This window comes from Olea europaea, chromosome 2 (genome assembly GCF_002742605.1).
Source record: "Olea europaea var. sylvestris chromosome 2, O_europaea_v1, whole genome shotgun sequence".
Taxonomy (NCBI): domain Eukaryota; kingdom Viridiplantae; phylum Streptophyta; class Magnoliopsida; order Lamiales; family Oleaceae; genus Olea; species Olea europaea.
This window is the reverse complement of record NC_036238.1, coordinates 20,577,316-20,585,229: the sequence shown is the minus strand read 5'-3', so window position 1 is coordinate 20,585,229 and position 7,914 is coordinate 20,577,316. Positions and strand designations below refer to the sequence as shown.

General features: G+C 35.9%; 1 pseudogene; it reads right to left on the bottom strand.

The window, feature by feature from the left end:
* Positions 1–628: 628 nt before the first annotated feature.
* Positions 629–7,706, bottom strand: LOC111373532 (annotated as a pseudogene).
* Between the last annotated feature and the right edge of the window lie 208 nt (positions 7,707–7,914).

Genomic DNA, 7,914 nt, shown 5'->3' with positions numbered 1-7,914 from the left:
AAGTCAGGTTTGAGTGATCGGAACAGTACCCAGGGGCTATGCAAATCAACGATAAAGGGGGAGGAGAAAATATATAACTTGCTATGGAGTGCTGTGTAGTAAGAGTTTCATTACCTTTGCCGCTTTCCAAACCTTGGGTATTTATAGGTGGTATGAACCGTTGGATGTGGAACGCGTGTATACATCTGACGGTATGAAACGTCCCCTCATAGGCATCAATCAGCCGCGTTTGTAGAATGGGCGAACAGTTTGTTTCTTCTGAGTTGGATTGACATAAAGTTGATAAGTCACACCAACTAGCCTCATGGAGACGTCAAATCAATTTAAACTTTAGGTGCAGGACAAATCTCAAATTGGCGGCGGATCTTCTAACCGGGGTCCACTTGATCTCAACCTCGGAGGCGAGATGCTTTGGCAGGTCAGTAGTAGGAATCGCTATATCACTTCGGAGACACTTCGGAAAAGTCATTTTCAGGTCGAAATATGTGGTGCTGCACGGGGTCTACTTGATCTCGACCTCGGAGGCGAGATGACACTTCGGGATCCGAGGCGTGTAAAATCGGAGCGTAACACCTTTTTCCCTTGTAATCCATTAGAAGTATGCCCTATTTGTTCTAAAGTTATGTCCTCACCCAGATCCTGACTTTCTTCTATTGGGTGGTAGAGGCTTGCTGTTTTTGGTGGCTCCTCCAGTTCCGTCTTCCAAAACATGCTCTTGATCCTCCATCGCCTTCATGTTGTTCATTATGTCTTTCATGACACTAATCATTGGTGTTGCTCCAATACCATGCCCGACAAGCAACACAACATCATAATTTCTGTGGTCTTGAGTTGGCGCTCCATATGGACTGTCGATTAATAACCTTGGAAAGCTGTGAATGCTGGATAATGACAACGTAATTAGATTCGTTTTCTTAAAAATCTAACATTGTTAAGAAAGAAAATATAAAGACTTCAATTTTGACAAATATCACTACGTTAAAGCTTGAATTGCAAGCTTTTAATTATTCAGATGCCCACCCCCATATAAGCAAGTTTAAAGGCACATCTCCAAGTGGTAAAAGGGGAGGGTGGAAAAATCCAACTTTGCTTGAGGTTGTCGCGTCAAGGGTTCGAATCCTGAAATATGGATTTGGCTCTTGGGTAAGTGCAAGTGTACAAGCAGCCTTCCATCCTGTACCCTTGGAGGCATAACCTGCGATTTACCTTTCTCACGATACTTCAGGGCAGGGACGGTAGGGGACCCTTAAGGTTGGAGTTCAACCTTTTAAGTTTAAAGGGCATATCAAAAGCAAACACCTTTCTCGAGATGAAAAGAGTTGATGGGTACCTTAAAGAGGGCTATTGTCTAATACTGATACAAGACTGGCTCTAACCAGCTTTAAGAATTAAAGGCCCCCCAGGGCACATCCAAGTTGGCGGAACAATCACATTGGGGGGCTCTGGAACCAAGCGTGGAGAGTTCGATTTCTGGTGGGAACCTTTGATCCAATAAAGGAGGAATTATTGGTGGATTAATCACCATGGAAGAAGCTTCCTTTGGGGAAGGAGTAAAAGCCATGTGGGAAACTGGGAACCAACAAGGGCACATCTTGCGATTTACCTCCCTGAGCAGCTGAGGGGCTGGAGGTTCAGGGATGAGGATATATAGTCTGGCGCAAACTGGGACACCTCGTTAAAAAAAAAAAAAAAAACTTTAAGAATTAAAGTTTTACTCAACGTTATCGTGACAAAATAGTAGTAATGAATTAGTACTAATTTTGAATGTTTCCTAGACGAAATTTGTATACATTTAATCAAAAGTGTAGCAAAATTGGAAAGGAAAATTACTTGGGATTATTCTCTCCCTGCAAACAGTCGGCTCTAAGGAGACCACGTTTTCCAGTAGGTGGCGGTTGACAAACCTCACAAGAGACCAAAAAGATTAGTCCAAATAATTAACAACCACCAAGAACTTTTTATCAACAAGATCATATAAATTTCTTGGAATCTTGGACAATCCCAAATAATAAAACAAAGATTTTATGTTAATTATATATCATGCATTTTTTGGGTTTGTTTCAATTTTTCAAAAAGTATAATATACACACATATATATATAAATGAAACACTATAGATATATTAGATAGGTAGATACAACCGAACATTATAATACGTCAAGTCCACATTGTCAAATATCTAGAAGGGTTTCAATTATTGTTCTCAATTTGGTCTTAGAATTCTTTATTTTTGTTGTCAAGACTCAAAACAGTAATTGTCCTCATAAAAATGTAGTCATGTGGTTACATAAAGAGTTAAAAACTTAGCCACTATTTGAAATCCTTAAAATTTAAAAAAATATATTATTTTGAATAGCATTTTTTGAAAAATGTATAATTAAAAATCAGGAAAAAGTTTTGGATTTATGTTTTAGAATATTTTATTGTGTAATGTATAGTTGAAAATAAGTATGCAACACAAATTAAATTAAAGTACAGAATGTCAAATGGATCCTTGACAACCATTAAAACGAAATTATTTTTTTCTCAAATTCATTTTCAACCACATAATCTCAAAATAAAATATCATGCATATAAATTCAAAAAAATTTCCTACTTTTTAAGCACTCATTATAAAAAAATAAAAATAAAAATAAAATTCCAAAACTCTTTTTTCCCAAAACATTCATTTTAATAATTGTAAAACACGGCTTAATTAGGTAAAATCTCAATAACCTCACCTCAGAGAGCCGTCCCGTCCAATCACCAACAATTCTAATATGAACACTAACATAATCATCTCCGGGAGCAGGTGTAATGGAAAATGGGTGCCTAAAAAGAAGTGGACCACGAAAAAAAAAGTTATCTTAAGAAGAAAATTATTAAATTTATATACATTTCGACATGAATAATGGCATTCATAGTGAAAACTATTGTTAGTCGCCCTATGTGGCATACACATGGCAATTTACTATGCCACATAGGGCGACTATCGATAGTTTTCATTATGAATAACATCAACATATTCACGATAGTAATTGATAAATTTGACTTGTTTATTTTTGTTGACTCGTGCTACATTAGCCTCTATTTGATAATCATTCTTTCAAAAAAAAATAAAAATTATTTATTTATTTCCTCTCATACTCATTTTTTACATTCTTACAATCAAATATTTTTCATGTAAATCCAAAAAATTCATACTTTTTAACCACACACACATTCAAAAATTTAATATTCATAAACTCATTCTAAACAAAAAAATAATTGCGAAAAAAGGGCTTAATATTGACAACTAAAAAATAATTTTTTAAATTAAAAATAATATTATTTTCAAGGCGACATACCACTCGAATGGAGAAACAGTTGCACAATTGACAAAAATGTATTGTCCACTTTCGTATTTGAAATCTTGAGGCTTGGACATATGAAGGACCAGTACATTTCCAGGGTAAACAGCCACCTACAGTCGAACAAATTGTTATTTGAACTAGAACAAAAGAAATAAAGGGACGTCGTAAGATTTATGAGTCGTATTTAGTTCAACATATCGAGCACTGACTAATAATTTATTTACCTTTAGGATCTTAAAGGCCTTGATGCTGGACCTGAATGCTCTAATCAATCTTTCACCAGCATAAAGTGTGATGGGGATTGCCAAGTACATCCATGTCTGCCACAAGTTTTAGATAAGTTGATTTAGTTAAAAACGACACAAAAGACTAAACATTAAATGCAAGATACTAACCGTTTGCTTGTGTAAGTGTTATGCCCTAAATTCAATTGATTTAGGTTATAAACTCTTTTAATATGTTTAATGTATTTAATTTTGACAAGATCTATTATTTATTTAAATTAGTTTTGTGATAAATAATATTAATAATAGAATCCGAAGATCCAGGTTTAAGTGATTTGTTAATCATAAGGAGTTGTGATTGTGAGATACAAATTACATATGATTGGATCTTGAATAAATCGTGATCGTAAGTAATAACGAGATACGGATATCGTTAATACAGTTAGACCATCACGTGTGGTATTTCTTACTTGTGAAGTAAGTAGCTGATCTCACGAACTAAAGTGTGGTGACACTTAAATGACCACGTGGATGTTTTGTTATAGAACAAAATATTGGAGACCCACTAAGAGATTCCATATGGATAACTATCTGAGTGTCAGTGGTTAATCTCTAACGTTCGGTAGTGGAATTGGTCATATAACTTGAGGTCATCATAGTGCCCTGTATGAGGACAGTCATACTTTGATGGTGGTGGATGTTGTTCTGCCAAGGGCCGCTAATACGACATCGTTCGAGTATGTCAAGAACCATATGAAGGTTGTGAATGACTAATAGATGATTCGTCACTCTTAGATAGTAAGAGATTGTGATCTACATTTCGTTTAATTAAGTCAATAACAAAATCTTTGGTCAAAGTATACATATAAGTCGAAAAAGAGTTTTCGACTCATATTGACTTAATAGTAGAATGAAAGATATGATCGATAATCGAGATTGACATACTTCCATATCTCGTAATTGATCGGATAATATTGACGAAAGAATAATAATTTTATGGTAAATGAACAGTTTTGGTTTTGTCATACCACGTGACATTTTTGTCACATGTGTTGCCTTGATACATTGTTAGATGTCAATTTGGGACGGCTAGTGTGAATTTGTGATAAATTAAAAGGGTGTTTAATTTATCATTTTTGATTAGATCAAAATAATATTTCACGTCATTTGGAATCGTGGTCAGAAACCTAATGGGTCGCACACAAAAGAGAATTGGAAGATTGCAAATTGCCAATTGATTAATTTAACAATCATTGGATAAATTAATTAATTGGATTTGTTATTTATATTCCCGAATTAATTAATTGGATTAATTAATTCACGGACCGGGTTTAATTAAATGGATTAATTAAACATAGGATCGGACCGAGCCGAGCTCGTTTGGGTTTATATAAATACATGGATAGGGTTTGAGATCCATAAGATTTTCATTATTCTTGCTGGCACAAGAGGAAAAATACTAGCAGTTGCAGTCTATTCTCTGTGTGGATTTCATTGGAGTCTGGACAATTGGACAGCTGTGGAAGGTAGATTCAAGTTGCTGGAAAGGAATAACGCGAAGGAGTTTGTAAAATCAAGAAAATGTATATTTCTTATCACAGTTCTTATCTAAATATAAAGTTGAATCCTGAATGGGAATTGAAATTGTTTAATTCCGCTGTGCATATTTAAGTAAATTCCCAACAGCTTGTACCATTCATGGGTCAAATAGAGCTTGATGCCATGAATAATGAGGCAAATGTACACGATGACAAATAGATGGTGGAAATACCAGAAGGCATTGAATGCAGTAAGTTTCTTCAATAGTTTTGGTAGGTTTATTCGATCTCGCCTGAACCATGGCATTGCTAATGTGTAGGCAATTGCCATTAACACCACCATTATGATTCCAGTCACCCCTTCCCATCCCTTCACAAAATGCTAATAGCTTGTGGGCTGATCTTCGAAGAAAGGCTTCATCGGTTCATACTTCTCAGGACTTGCATGAAGAAGTCGAGGGAAATCGCACGTCAAGTGACTAATTCCATGTATTCCAACCCCAATCGCAATTGCCACAGCAATCACCTATATCAATGTAGAATTAGTTAGTTGTTGTGTTATGTCTAGTCCAATATTCAAAGGGTTAGAAATTCGGCTATTCTCTAAATTATTAGTGAATTCATGTAAACAGGGAGTGAATGATGAAATTGTAATAAATGTTTAAGTTGAGCGATCAAGATAAAATTTAGTTCACTTCTAATCCAGATTAAAATCTCAAGTCAAAATCAACAATTAATGTTAACCATACATCTCATATGACTCACTTCTTTTCAACCATAAAATTTGTCAACTTTTATCAAAATATACTAAAAATCTAATTTTAATCTTAACCAAACAAGGGCTTAGACTTATTGATCAACTTGGATCACCTACTTCTTTTAACCTGTTGATCAAATACGCATATCATCAAGAATTGCTAAGAGCTAAAGGGTTTCGACTTACTTTATGAAAATTGAAGTTGTCATCAAATGGCACAGCGGAACCTAACCTCGTCTTGTTTCTAAGCCAGGTGATCGTGTTCCGGCAGACTGGAAGCAAAATCAGTGCCATGTTAAGCTTTAGTGTTTCAGCGGCGCCCTTAGCAATACACACACAATGACCCATGACCTCAAATACCGCTCGGTTTTTATACTGCACATACTTATAAGCAAACAAACCAGCCATAACTCCAATCCACAATGCCATCACCCAAGCTCTCTGCCAGTTATCCAATAAAAAGTACTTAAAATCTTGATACCATCTTTTTGAAGGATGGTCTAAAGTTGACTTAAGCTTTTCACCAAGCATTTTGCTTAACTTCCGACCTTCACCCCCTCCTCTAACCGATTGGCTTGGAGCTTGCAATAACAGCGTCTCCAAGTTTTCAATCTGTTCAAGAATGAAATTTCCGAATAAGCATTCATATTTATTGAATTATTGATAGTTTCTTGGAATATTATTATCCTAAAATAGTTTGCATCTTGATACCATAACATCTTTGATCAAGTCAATAAAGAGGAAAAGATTATACCTCTCTGACTTCCTCTTCAGTTTTTCTGCCATCGGCATCTTTATCAACCCTGTGTTGAAATAATTGTGGAATTAAGTCAAGTCATTGATAAGTAAAGAAAAATGCTAAAAATGAAGGTTTTCATTCATAAATAATTGGTAATGGTGTTCGAAGATTCTGATCCTTACATGTCAAAGAAGATTTTAAGCCGAGAATCAAAACTTTGATCCGATATGTGATCCCAGAATTCTTTCAGCTGAGCTTTATTGATGGAATCGCCAGTGATATTCCGCCGGCATCCAAGTGCGTCAAAAAGTTCTCCGGAAAATTCTTTTGATTCCTTGTTCATACCTATTAATTACAAACATGTCGCATGGATTAAATGACCATCTAAAACAAGATGCAATAATTGTTGGGATGGGGAATAATTTTTTTTTTTATTTTACTAACCGATGCATTCTCCGAAGAGGGAACGAGGAAGCAAGCCATTGGTGGTGGTAGTTACCTTGTCAAGCTTCTTCTCCACCTCTTCCTAGGCGGCGCCACCGTCAGTCTTGCTAATGAACTTCAGCCCTTTAAGGGCATGAGCGAAGGCACATTTAGTCAGATCTAAACTCCGGGGTTGTGGCTGCCGGGTCAAAGACGCCGACCGCTTGAGCTCATTGGAAACCTGCTTAACTTTTAAAGATGAATTTCTCACAACTGAAGATCCAAACGATGATTTCTTCTCCAGGGTTTTGGCGCTGTGCACCGCCACGGAGTCCTCCTCGACGTCGAATGTGATCTTAACATAGTCATCATTGGAAGCACCACCACTACTGGCAGAGGAATCCTGTATATTGAACCTTGAGCTCTTCTTGTCACCTTTCTTGTTCAATGGTCCGCTTAATGGACCACTGTCAGTAGTTCTATCATTGCCTACCACCTCCGTGTTGGATTGGTGGTGTAACTGGTGCTTACTGCTTTCTGGGTTTTGCATCTGAACTTGTACAAATTCTCTTCAATTTCGACACTGATCTGATGCCACTTATAAAATAATCTAAACAAAATGATTTTCATTGAAAATGATAAAATGGTGGTGGGGTAAGCAATCAAGCAGCACTTACAAAAAGGTTTCATGGGAAGTTTTTTGACAAAAAATGCATTAACAAATGTTAAAAAGAAAGCTTTGATCAATTTTGTAGATATGTTCTAACCTTTACCATTAAGCTGCCCTTGTGTAGTTAAAAATCTGATTTTCAAATATTTTGATAAAAATTGATGAAATGTATAATTGATGAAAGTATAACTTAAATGTAAATACTATTGACTACCGACCTACAGTCTCACAT